This window comes from Epargyreus clarus, unplaced genomic scaffold, assembly GCF_041222505.1.
Source record: "Epargyreus clarus isolate Ecla_fem2 unplaced genomic scaffold, WU_Ecla_fem_2.2 ptg000026l, whole genome shotgun sequence".
Lineage (NCBI taxonomy): Eukaryota > Metazoa > Arthropoda > Insecta > Lepidoptera > Hesperiidae > Epargyreus > Epargyreus clarus.
This window is the reverse complement of record NW_027332233.1, coordinates 17,453,845-17,467,934: the sequence shown is the minus strand read 5'-3', so window position 1 is coordinate 17,467,934 and position 14,090 is coordinate 17,453,845. Positions and strand designations below refer to the sequence as shown.

General features: G+C 34.0%; 5 non-coding genes across 5 annotated transcripts; 4 read left to right on the top strand and 1 right to left on the bottom strand.

Annotated features, from left to right (window-relative positions):
• The first annotated feature begins 9,118 nt into the window (after positions 1 to 9,118).
• TRNAS-UGA (transfer RNA serine (anticodon UGA)) lies at positions 9,119 to 9,200 on the top strand. Its single transcript has one exon. It is a non-coding gene; the product is annotated as a tRNA-Ser (tRNA).
• Positions 9,201 to 9,316: 116 nt separating this feature from the next.
• TRNAS-UGA (transfer RNA serine (anticodon UGA)) lies at positions 9,317 to 9,398 on the top strand. The gene has a single exon. It is a non-coding gene; the product is annotated as a tRNA-Ser (tRNA).
• A 117-nt stretch (positions 9,399 to 9,515) lies between these two features.
• Positions 9,516 to 9,597, top strand: TRNAS-UGA (transfer RNA serine (anticodon UGA)). The gene has a single exon. It is a non-coding gene; the product is annotated as a tRNA-Ser (tRNA).
• A 1,674-nt stretch (positions 9,598 to 11,271) lies between these two features.
• On the bottom strand, positions 11,272 to 11,353 carry TRNAS-UGA (transfer RNA serine (anticodon UGA)). Its single transcript has one exon. It is a non-coding gene; the product is annotated as a tRNA-Ser (tRNA).
• A 1,654-nt stretch (positions 11,354 to 13,007) lies between these two features.
• TRNAS-UGA (transfer RNA serine (anticodon UGA)) lies at positions 13,008 to 13,089 on the top strand. The gene has a single exon. It is a non-coding gene; the product is annotated as a tRNA-Ser (tRNA).
• The last annotated feature ends 1,001 nt before the right edge of the window (positions 13,090 to 14,090 follow it).

The following is a 14,090-nucleotide window of genomic DNA, read 5'->3' as shown; positions in this document are numbered from 1 at the left end:
GTCATTATTATACAACAAATCTCACTGGTTTCTTGACACACCTTACCCTTTTTTTTGAAGTATCAATCGCGTGCAATGCACTTTAATCCTGTTTGTGTCCAATTACAGATATAAAATGACACTTCAATCGATCAGCTCGTAAAAGTTTACAACTATACGTATTCTAATAAAAGCGGGTATTTTGCCGTTGTCACCGAGCTTCTCGGTGGGTACGAGTTAATAACCACAGTAATTAGTCGGCTACTACAACTTCCACGACAAAAGACGGAGGAATTTTATTCCTGAGCAACCACAGATGCGCTGAAACAGCTTTAATGTCCTAATTACCGCATTACCATACCCCACGTACGGTAAGTAGAACCCCTCGACTCCGGAGACATTGCGCTAAACCTATTTCTGCCTTAAGCGGTAGCCAGCGACATTACTTACTGTGGTAGCCAGCGGCTGAGGCCAGTCTCCATGATATGGACGGCATGTTCATGTGCTTTTTCTATCAAATAAAAAAAATCAAAATTCAGCAGCCCTACGCTGCACTTCTAACGTAGAAATAGAGGTGGTAAACGTGCAATAGAAGCGAGGGAGAATGCCACAGCTACAAGTCAAGTGATGAACATGATTCTTAATATGAAAGAGGTATTCATAGTTTACCAGTCATTCTGATGTATAACAGGCTGTGATAGTCACATACAGAAAATTAGGCACTTTATAAAATACGAGTATTAATGGAAAATATACAAGAGTGATTATTTATTGTTACGAAAAACTCTACACCGCTTGATTGATAGGAACTTAAACGGATAGAGCGCAAGTACGAATAGATGACACTGTAACCCCAAAAATCTAATTTAGCTTTCCTACTTGCTTTAATAAAAATATGAAAGTAGTTCATCATTTTTGAATTTGCATGAGTAGCATTCGTCAGATATTAGTTACAACGCATTATACATAACGATTACATAAGTAATGACTCAGAACTAGTTTTTATTCTATTAAAAAGTAAATGTAAACTTATTTATAATGACGCACAATTTGTAACTGGTCCTTCAAAGTGGATCATGTCTCAAAATACTGCTAATTCTCCGAAGGCCTTCTCCCACGTATGTTAAATGGTAAATACCCTCTTCTAAGTGCAAAACTCTTCTAAGAAATGGTGACACGTGAACTCAATTTGTTGGCGAGTTTTTAGTATAATACTAGCTGTTGCCCGCGACTTCGTACGCACAGACTTATACAATACAATACAATACAAATATGTAAACCTTATTTAGGGTATACAAGCATATTAGATGCAAATAAATATATTTTAATTTGAATATTTTATTAAGTCAGAACTGAGTATCCTTTCGTTTACATATAAAAATAAATTTTATTATAAAGCAAACAAAATACGAGTAATTCAATGAGGTTCCACTTTTCGTTCTTTGATCGTAGAAATTTTCCTTTATAAAACATATTTACTTTATTCGAAATTTTATTAACATATATTTATTTAACAAATGATTACTATTATTTACAGCACACGGAAATACAAACAGTCTGAAATCCGATTAAACACCTAATAGTCAATCCAATAGGTATATACCCTTTTCGTCAACATAATGCTACGTGTCGAATGAGGCCCTTACTCACGCGAACCTGCGCCTGCGCAGTGTTTTCGACCACATAGCGACCACTACTGAACCGGTACTTTTCAACATTACACAACATAAACCTTCTACAATGCTGTCTAGATCATAATGCTTAAAAATATATAATTAATTATTTCATAGTTCAAACGTGACAAAGAATAATCAGTTAATAACAACGTAAATATTTTTACTTTCGTGGTTAAATGCCTGGCAGATGAAAAACGCAATGTGGACGCCATGAACATGATCGAAAAATTGTATCTGCGATATTTTATGGAAGTTTACCTGCATGATATTTTTAAACTACATCAAACGAGCGATAATGAAATATGCCCGCCCCTACATAGAACGCCTCAGTAGATTTCTGTCTAGACACACATTCTCAAAGTTGTAAAGTCCCCTGTTACAAGACTAACGTAATTACATAATATATATTCCTAAGACATGAGCGTCTTTGTGACTGTAACTTTAACCAAATCTTTTACAATTAAAAATCTTATAAAATATTTTGTCAAGATTTTAGTAATTTTGTATGATATGCCTTAAGTTACGGTAAAGTGTCATATTCCTACAATCTCTGTGAACGTGAAACAGTTATTATAATGAGATTATCTAAAAACATGTCATAAATTTTATAAGCACAAATTTAAACATCAACAAACATTTAAATACAATTTTAACACTAGCTCATTTTTTATAATATAGGTGTAGCAGACGAGCATGCAGTGCACGTAATGGTAAATGGCCGCCCATGGACGTCTGTAATCAATTCCAAATAGGATTAGATATTCCTACCTGAGGTGGGCCACAAACTGAGGACAAAGCTGGATCGCCTCGAAAAAGCATGTTTCTTTTACCAACCCTTCAAAGCAGAGCACAGCAGCGCTTAACACTGTTGTTGTTAGGCAGAAATAGGTGTAGGTTCCCATTCCATTTCTCAGTAATTCAAAATCCTACCGATATTTGAGTACCACTGGATAGGTGGCCGCTCGGCCTGCGTCGGTTCGCTCGTACGAGCGTATTTTCCGCTTCGAATACGTTCTCCGCTATAAAAATATATGGCTTAGGTTATACTTTCATCTTTAAATGTCATGTGGTCATCTTATATTAAGATTTATGTTCATTTGTGTATAATATTTACTGGACTGTTTTATAAACTGTCACTTTCATGAACATGTGCGATAATTTTAAACATTACGAGGAATAATTAAATTTGGGGGTGAAAACTTCATAATATGTTTTATAATAATCCTATATAATTCTAATTAAAGTAAAAATGTATTATTCTGATTAACTGTTCTTTATAAGACAGAACAAGCTTGACCGGTACTTATAAGACACGCTAAAATCTTATATATAGAATTCACAATTCGTGTCACAATGTTAGTTACCGTACTCTTCCGAAACGGCTTTACCGATTTTCACCAAAATTTTTATACATATTCAGTAGGTCTGAGAATCGACTACTGTCTATTTTTCATACCCCTAAGTGATAAGGGTTGTTCACCCTTAATTTTTTTTATTTATATGGCAACACAACGTTTGCCGGATCAGCTAGTTATAATATACTAGCTGACAAACTTTATACCGCCTCAAAATCTATGTATCAAATATATTTCATATAAAATATAGCCTATGTTACTCGTGGATACTGTAGCTTTCGAATGGTGAAAGAATTATTAAAATCGGTCCAGTAGTTTTTGAGCCTATTCATTACAAACAAACAAACAAAGTTTTCCTCTTTATAATATTAGTATAGATAATTTAACGGCATAAAGCGAGCATCAGCATAACGCCACCATCGTCGTCAAATACAAAATTCTTGCTCTAGAATTTTGTTATTCTTATTGACCTGACAATAAAATCAATAAAGCAATTCCTACAAAGCAAAAATAGCCGAAATTAGGCAATAATGTTACACGTGCCAAACGAATCTATTTTGATTATCCGAGAGTCAAATTACGTGGGATCAGGTGGTGAATTAACTGAACGACTAAATTGACTCAATTTTAAGCTACAATCACGTAAATGAAATACATTGCGTGATGTGTAGTTTATATTCAAAACAATACTATTGTTAGTAGGTAATGTACTACGAAGCTATTACTTATATGTATAGTTTTGCAAATTAGAATTGCATAACGATGCAATGGCATGGCGAGTCATGGCTGTGCAACGCAAAGGTCGCAGTACAGAGGTTGTCACATGCGACTGCGACTAATTGGTAATTGTTACAAGTTTTTATATAACTTGCCATATTGTGTTGGTATGTTTGTATATAAATTATGTATGTATTTGTTTAAACATTAATCATTTGGATGGAACTATTTATTGATGTCCTTTTGTAAATTAGGTATTTCTTTCACAGTCCTACCCAGTACCCAGTACCTAGTACAGTATTCAGGAGATCCAAAACACTGTGGCATACGTTGACAATGTATATATGTATGTCATATATGACATATTTAGTATATTTAATAGTTTAAGGTTATCGTTCCGAGGATTAAGGCCGTTTAATAGTCTTAGTTTTTAATTAAAGTAAATCGAATTAATTCTATAATCAATATTGACAACCCTGCGCACTTAAATTTCTAGTAATGATTACTATGTAATTGTTTAAAAGAGCTGAAACGTGAAATAGCCTAGTTTCATTAAAATAAACATTTCTCACATATTCAACACTGTGACAAATTCTTCTAAAGTAATAAAATGTACAACAGGAACATACCGCATGGATTTCTACGAAATTAAAACCAGCATGTTACATTAAATTAAATTAATTCAATGAATAATTAACCAATATTATAAAAATACTGCTTTGTACCTATATTAGCGTATGAAACGGATCCTATAGGATTACCTATTTTTCTCTACATATGATTAAAATCTCTCAATACAACATAAAATTGGACAACAAACACATATACCTATTTGTAAAAGATATTTGCATAACGTACTTAATTACTAGTGAAAATTAATGAAAACTATAAATTCAACCCTTGATTTTTCGGATTGAAATCAGACATGAAACCTTTAAAAAGTGTCTCTACATTACCTAATTCAGGTTATTTTAGTCATCAAGCACGGGATTTATTCCAGTGGTACGTGATTTGACCTATAACCAAATAATGTTACACGTCATTCATGGGTGTACAATGTCGTGCAAGAAATCGTTCAGATGACACAGTGTCGTCCGCCGCTTGACGCACGATCGACCACGAACAATAGATGGAATCCGCGGCGATGCGCGTGCGCGGTGCGATCGTGCGTGCACGCCTGTGACGTCATTACGTATGCTTATAATTATAAATTATAATAATGAGTCATTGTTGGTGTCTTCTTTTCTATATCAAAATTAATCTCACATAAACAATTACAAGATGTGTTTCTTTTTATATAATAACTAATCTTATTTCAACTTTATGTGTCGCGGCCCGTCTGGTTCACAAGATATTATATATTATAGCTTAAATTGAAAACTCTGAAGGCGTATACCTACTGCCAACCCTTAAAAGTCCAAAGTGAGCTTATCGCAAACAATAGTATAAAACATATCTGCCCAGCCATTAACATATTATTGATAAACAAGCTGACCCGGAAAACGTTGTGTTGCCATATAGATAAAAAAATGTTAAGGGTGAACAACCCTTATCACTTGGGGCATGAAAAATAGATAGTAGCCGATTCTCAGATCTACTGAATATGCATATAAAATTTGGTGAAAATCGGTAAAGCCGTTTCGGAGGAGTACGGTAACTAACATTGTGACACGAGAATTTTATATATAAGATAATGATCTGTAGAAATTATCGCAAATTGTTCTAGTATTTCGCAAAGTAATTTTTCACTATAGTCTAAGTTACATAATAAGAAGGCGTAGGTTAAGGTCTGCGCGAAGACATTACGTGGCGGGTACTTAGCAGCCTCCCGTCTGATGCTAATGGCCAGGTTGTTATCAACAGCCAGTGACATAACGGCCTAGCTTACCAAATACGAAATAAGCCAAATGATTCGCGAATCAAAGATTACAGCATCACTTGAATTGCAATATTTCCCTAAAGAACTTCGTTATCATAATTTCATGCCCGACTAACGATCTCATCTCTCATCAAAAACAGTTTTCACTTATCCTCTTGTGACTTAAACTTATTGTGTGATCGTATTTATATTACTTTTATCATTTATTTGAATTGAATTTATGATCTCTCTACCAACCTTCTTTATTTCACGTCACTGACATCTACCTTCCGATTTTGGTGTTAAGTTCTTAAAATTGCTGTGTTTATTCCACTGTCCATTATAATTTCTACACAACATTGAGAGATAATTCTACACTCTTTTATATTCACGTTCACTTCCTGAATATTCGCATACAGTTATAATTATGTTAGGAAATCTCCCTTTGAAAAACATTAATTACACGCTCAGTATCTCTATACCCTGCCTAAACCACAGGACATAAAACAAAACATTGCATTTCAAATAACTCACCCCACTCATCTCATACAAATCGCCTATAGTATTTATAAACATTGATAACAGCTCCCTTATCGATCCGCCCAGCCTCCGCCACCCGGCGCCCCCACTCAGGGCAGAAAAACAAACTTCACTGGAATATTCCATCCATCGATGTGTATTTATAAAAGAAAGGTCAAAATAAAACAATACGACCACTTAATTTTCTTAGCTTAAATATATATTTTGCAAAAACTAAGACCAAAATCTAGTTTTGAAAGTGTCTGTCTGTGACTTATAAGTTACTTACTATAGGTACTATACTTATAGTTATTACACGACAATTCTTAGATTATCTTTATTAAATTTAGAGAGAAAATATAAGGTAGCGTACAATATAAGTCCCTCTAATAATTATATATTATTTCATAAGCTACTTTGTATTCTGAAAATATTATTAATTTTATCAATTCAATCCATAATCGCGAATGTTTATGCACACGAGGATCGACTAGCATAAAAAAGTCCAGACTTAGACCTACGATTATTATTGCGATGTGACATCGTATATTAAATTTTGTTCCGTCTCTATGTTTCAATATCTAATTATATACAATATACAAGTATTTATTGAAGGTTGCAGAAAGCCTTTTGTGGTTCGACTCTAGATGCACCACCGCCCCACATATTTCGTTTTAAAAACAGCAATGTTAAGTGCTACTCTCTTCTGGTTTGAAGGGACTGAAGGGAAGAATAATGAGAAGTTATCATTCCATAAATAATATTATAGCGGATTGTTTTTTATAATATTCACTTTGTAGTCTTTTTTTGTTTTTTAGCTCGTGCGACACCGAAAATAAATTGTGAACCTATCAGTACCCAATCTCTTCCTTTAAACATTGTTATTTGTTATAAACTGTATATTGATTATATCATAAACATTGATTTATCATGTGCAATAAGTAGATACAACCAATTTCCATAATCGCATGAGTTATCGCTGATTATATTCACATTAGTGTATAAAAAAGGCAATAATAGCTTATCGCAAACAAGTGTTCGTGAGTATCAAATAACAATTTATTGCTTTTTGACAAAATGCCGCGGGGTCAACTGCCGAATGCGCTTCTAGAATTATAGTACACTCGGCTAATAGAATTTTACATTTAAGTTATAGGTTCACATAACAAGTCAGGAAAATAAAATTTATACATTTAAAATGACGCTTTATACCATCTTAATCCCGTAAGCATTCTTTGTGACATCACATGCCATAGATACATATAGAAACACCCAGATTCAGAGTAGGAATCCAAAATTATCCTTTAAATGTTGACGACACACTAATTAACGCTCGAACTCTACTTTATATGGATGAGTTATATTTAATAATGTTATTAATCAATATATAATTAAGTTAAGATTAAAACTACTTCGCAACAATCCGCTACAAATATGTATGATGGTATATATTTTAAACCATGCAGTATGTAAAATATATACCATCATACATATTTGTAGCGGATTGTTGCGAAGTAGTTTTAATCTTAACTTAATAGCATGGATTTCCGCAAAGTAACGCCTGATACAATTAACTTTAAATATATAATTATTAAACAAGTCTTATAAAGTTATGTATTCTACTTAAACGCAGCCAAAATATAATTATTAATAACTTGTATATATTTACATTGAACGTTCACAAATAAAGAGTATAAAGTAAATAAACAAATACGGAATATGAAAATTTCCAACCAACTGTACATAAAGCATTTGTCAGACAAAATTTGCCAACCTAGCACAAATAAGTAATTCCCCGATTTTTGCTGAGATTACAAAGAAGGGTTAATGGTCTGTCGAAAGAATTGTAAAAAAGGATAGGATTAATGGTAATGTTGAACCAGCGAGATTCGCTTTAAATTGGTACTTTCAATAAGTTACAAATGTTTTCAATGACGGTCTGAATACTCCCTACGACTAAATAACGTGTATTGTAAAGTGATTGTATTTGAATATGAGACAGATTTTTTACGAATCCTTTCTACACAATAAATATAGTCATGTTGCTTGGTAATATCAGTTGCTTTGAGTACCTACAACACTATTGTCTAGACTCACAATAAATACGTTTAGTGTTAAGATTTGGTATTTATTATTAAGGTTATACTTTCTGCGTAGCAGGGCGGCACGCGGCGTAGCGTTAAATATCTGTTTTGAAGTTATCATTATTTTTAAGTATTATTATAATTAAGTGTTCCTATATTATATTACTTCCCAGAAACGTACTCAAATTAATGGCCGGCACTCACACTCGTCCTCCATTCAATTCAACTGAAACGGCTTGAAGCAGACGCTCGGAGTTCCGTAAAAAATAACTTACACTTAACCTACTTCTCTCAATCCGACACTCATGTAATCCAAATACAACGCTGTGTTATTTAACTAAGGTTTACTTTACTATAAATTGTTTAAGGGCGAGTAGAAGAAAAATTCGACCTCACACCCAACTTCGTTGGGCAATATACTAGTCAGAAAATATTAAGAGGAACGTTATGTTATGTGGAGCTTGAGCTTTGTGCGGAAAAATAGTGTTTTATTTAAGTTTAATTTATAATCCAGTAATTAAATCTAAAGCAGCACTTCATAATATGTGACATTTTGCTCTAAAATTAATTAAAGGTTTTCTACTAAAAGTTCAAGAAAAAAGGAACCTTTACCTAATTAAGATGTATTTTAGACTTATTTTGTAATCATTAGGTGCTTATTTTTTTTAGGTTAAATTGAAAAGTAATAAAACAATTAATGGGTAAAATCGCTTTTCTCATATTGTTATTGTTATCTCATACATTCTCAATTTTTAGCTAAATAAAATAGACTCTCAATTTTCTTTTACTAAAATTTACTTAGGTACCCATAAAAGTCATTGGTTATAAAATTGTTCTACACTTGAATAAATAACTCTCAGTCGCAACTGGGTTTCACTCATATTTGCCCGTAACCTCAAAACCACTGAACATTACAAACTATTATTCACAGCTGAGGTGTCCGAGTGGTTAAGGAGTTGGACTTGAAATCCAATGGGTTCTACCCGCGCAGGTTCGAATCCTGTCCTCAGCGACTTCATTTTTAAAGGAAGCATAATATACATATTAAAAAATGTACATTTTTGTATTTTCTAATATTTACACAAAACACACTGGATCGTATCGAAACATTTCACCATCTCCGCCACAGCTGAGGTGTCCGAGTGGTTAAGGAGTTGGACTTGAAATCCAATGGGTTCTACCCGCGCAGGTTCGAATCCTGTCCTCAGCGACTTCATTTTTAAAGGAAGCATAATATACATATTAAAAAAATGTACATTTTTGTATTTTCTAATATTTACACAAAACACAGTGGATCGTATCGAAACATTTCACCATCTCCGCCACAGCTGAGGTGTCCGAGTGGTTAAGGAGTTGGACTTGAAATCCAATGGGTTCTACCCGCGCAGGTTCGAATCCTGTCCTCAGCGTCTATTTTACTAGAAACAACTTTACTTGCCGTGAATTATGAAAATAATATTTTGGCGCTTTTTAATAATATTTAAGTTGATGAAATGATAATTTATTCCCATTGGACATTCACAACATCATAGAATATATCAATACAATTCATTCTTCGATGGGAAGTTCAGTTTCTTAGCACCTGCTTGGAAATCCCCATTACGCATTATCCTCTGCAGGAAAAAAGAACGTTTAATGTTACTCACGAAGAACCTCCGAAATACCGTCTGATGAGGACAGAATATCATTTGGTATTTAGTGAGGCGGTTGAGAGTTGCTTTAGGTTCTTAAAACTTTCATTATATGTCCTGCCAAATGATTGAGGTTTTACCTATATCGATTGGCAATTGTTAACGAAGATGTTAAGGACTTTAAAAGTTAAAGTTATTATTTACGCTTAGCTTTTTGGAAACATATTGGCTAGTAGAAAATCAAATAGTATCTAAGTAATGTACGTAGTAAATTATGTCGTCGCAAGGTTATCTCTATAGGCAACTTACAGATTGGTCGAACTTTAAGGACGGATACTGCTCTCCTCCATGAGTACCATGAAACCACCCCCCGTACTATCATCTACATAGCTATAAATGGTAGGTACTAACTAGGTCGCTACCAACGCACATGTAATTGTTATTCAGAATGAAAACAGGACATATTAAACATATATCGTGGTTCTTAGAATAATATTGCTATAACATAACTTTCTAAAAATACGGTAAATAGCTATAAATTTGACACCGCGAGATGAGGTGGACCCCGAAGATTTCCTTGAAGCAGCGATTGCGTGGGCCCCACACGAAGCGTTTCCCGGAAAGGACCGACCTTCAATCTTGCCTGGTCTCGATGTAATATCTACAACATTTATTTATAGGCTACGTTTCTGAGTAAAATTAATAAATAAGTAGGAAAATTGCTATAAAATTCAATTATAATTTACATTAATTACATAGCAGCATTAATTACTAAACCTATACCTATAACTTTACAAATAAACAAAAATATATGTCCGTAATGTAAGAAATGACTGCCATTGTCTAATTCATATTGACTTGCCTAAATAAAAAGAAATAGTTTAGCCGTCTAAGGTGCAACATGTGATGTAATCCTGAAAACTACTGAACCAATTTGGAAAACAAAACATATGCATATCTAAGACCCCGCGTAAAAACTGGACACCCTGCAGCAGACGAGCAGGGTCGCGCAGAGCACCATAACACCCGTATTAACTTTCCAGCGCGGCGTATTTTCAATTGTCAAAACTGGTTACATTTTCTTGTTAGGAGTGAGTAATCTTTACTAATCTATGATCATTGCGAATAAGTCTTTTCAGAATATAGGTATTATTTGAAATAAACATTTGCTAGCAATGAAAAGAACAATTTTTTATCTACGTATCGTGCAGACTGTCAAAAAAATAAAACTTGATATACCTACAAACTCGTAATACGAAGTAAGTGTTATTTGGAATAAAAAATATTATTTTGTAATTAAAGATAGACTTCCATGTACTTTATTTTTAAGATTTGTTAATACCAAATCCTTTGAAAGGATACAAAGTATACGCAGCCTAGATGTATTACATATAATTTAATAAAATACATCTAGTAAATAAGTCTACTTTAAAAAAGATAAAAAAAGAGGATCGCTGAGGACAGGATTCGAACCTGCGCGGGTAGAACCCATTGGATTTCAAGTCCAACTCCTTAACCACTCGGACACCTCAGCTGTGGCGGAGATGGTGAAATGTTTCGATACTATTCGCTGTGCTTTGTGTAAATATTAGCAAATACAAAAAGATATATATCTATTATGCTTCCTTTAATGTAGTCGCTAAGGACAGGATTCGAACCTGCGCGGATAGAATCCTTTGGATTTCAAGTGCAACTCCTTAACTTAAGGCTTAATTTAATATTATTCAAGCTATAAATCTTAAGATTTATTGTTTTCACAGCTGAAATTTAAATCAAAATATCTGAATAATCATAGATGCGATATATCATTGATTACAAGGTATAAAGTCGATGTAGAGTATTCAGAGTGAGAGAAGGTACATAAATGCATAAACTAGCTTAAATAAAATTTAATTAAACCTCCATTGTTTTAAAATCAGTAGAATTGGTAAAAAAACACTCTATTGTACCTGCCTCTAACAATGCACTAATTTTGAATGGAACCAATCAGACAAAGTGACAAAGACAGAGCTAAAGGTACTTTAGGTACTATTTTGTCAAATTCGTATACAGTTATTCGTCATTCAATGTAATGTCCCCTTTAATGTATGTCCCAGTGCTGGGCATGGATCTCTCCCCATAACTAGGCTTTCCATATATGTAGTCAGAGACCTGGAGCATACTTACACTAAATACATAACGGGGAGAGCGCTATTCCTTAGCGTTATTATATTCTGTGAATGAGAAAATATGAACGGTCCTTTAAAATCTGGCTACGGATACTTGCCCGTGAGCAGCGGTCATTTAGGATGGCAGACTTCACATACCTAGACTAGGTATGTAGGTGATCGTTACGAAAAATATTTATTTAATTATATCCTTTCAACGGTGTAAGTCTGTGACCTATTACTCAATAATTGTTCAATTATTTGTAATACAATTGTGTTGACCACACAGCGAATAAATAAATGTGCAGACGTCATCGAAATAAATCGTAACAGTTGTCGCGTGCGCATGTGCGCTGTGCGCATTTAGCATTTTATCGAATTTAAACGTATTCAATCTAGAATAATCCCTACATTGTAGATACAATCTTTTGTTTTAGGTATTACCTACTGAACTTAACATTGTAGTCGTCACTATATTTCGAATAATAGTTATTTTTGCGAGACTTGAATTATTGGGTACCTATCGGAAATGACCTGGTGGAATCTACACGTGGCAGCGTATCAGCCAAGTTCTAAAAAACTGATGACACAGCACCGTGTGTTATATTAAAAACACTATTTGTAGCTACACTATAACACTACTTTACTACACAGTAAACCTACTAGATATAAAAATCTAGAAGTATTGTTGACATAATGAATTAGATTTTTACGGAGACGGGCTCCGTTTATATTATTATTTCACCACACCAAACCTTGATATCTAACCTTAACTGAGATAAAAACCCACCAGAACCCGAACTTCAAGCTTAATTACCGTGCGCATGGAACAAAATTTGATACATCAATTTTATACATCGACCTAAGTATTTTTTAAAATCATATTACAACAATTTTGTAATACGTCTGTTTTCACTACTTATAAATAGATCACAGTGCAGGTGTTATTTTTTTAAAATAACGAATGTTCCTACACAAAATGTAGGATACACCTAAACAAATAGTGTCGAAGAGTTGTCGAATTCATGGTGGTTTCGTACAGCTGAGGTGTCCGAGTGGTTAAGGAGTTGGACTTGAAATCCAATGGGTTCTACCCGCGCAGGTTCGAATCCTGTCCTCAGCGGAAATTATTTTTACTGCGTGTTTTTCAGGCTAACCATGAGCTTCGTTTCGCAATTGCTTCAAAACGGATAGGTGCTAGGTTGACTAAGTACTCAAAAATTACCTAACTTTGTAACAATTTGGGTAAATTTTTGAGAACTTGCTTTATTTTAGATGTGCATTACCAAAAAAAAGACTTTCATAATGTAATGTATATTGCATATAAGGTCAAACAAACGGGCAATCCAGAACCTCCGACTTAGTTTGAGCAATGACTTTGCATTTCTACATACATTAGGTAAGACTCCCAGAATCTCAATATACTCGTAAAAGAAACACCGTGGATATTTGTTGATAAGGTTATAATTAAATAATAAGAGATTAACGCACAATTGTGCTCGCTGAACTGGCTTGATTCGGCTGTTCACTCCGTTTCTGACGGTCATAAGTAGTGTCGTAGCCAAAACCTATTCTGTTTTTCTACGTTAATGTCTGAGGTGGACACACACCTAAATACAGGTATAGGTGTCTTCTATTACCATTGTTGCTGATAAAGCACCTTAAGTAATATTGAGAAAAACCTTGGTTAGAACAACACTGTGATAATTATTAGTAAAAGGTCAAAAAAGGTACCCCAGAATACTAATATGGAGAATAATGTAAACAAAACTATTGGCATACTTTCATAATTAAACCCTAACATAAATATATTATATTATATACACAGTATACACACCTAACATTAAACGCCTAACCATTTAATAATGGCAATAAAAAAGTGTAAGAAATTGTGCAAGTGTAAGAAAGAATGACCGTGCAAACCGTGAAGGTCCACCAAGGGTCCAATTGATGTGGATGGAACATCATTGATGGTGAAAATTATCGAGTGGTGCGACGAAGGCAGGGTAGGCACCAAATCAATCACCATTGTAAAGCCGGTAGAACACGCAGAAGTTAAATATGTGCCTCCGCAGGCTTAAGGAATTTATCCAATCGGAGATCGCAGGGTCATCGACGAATGAC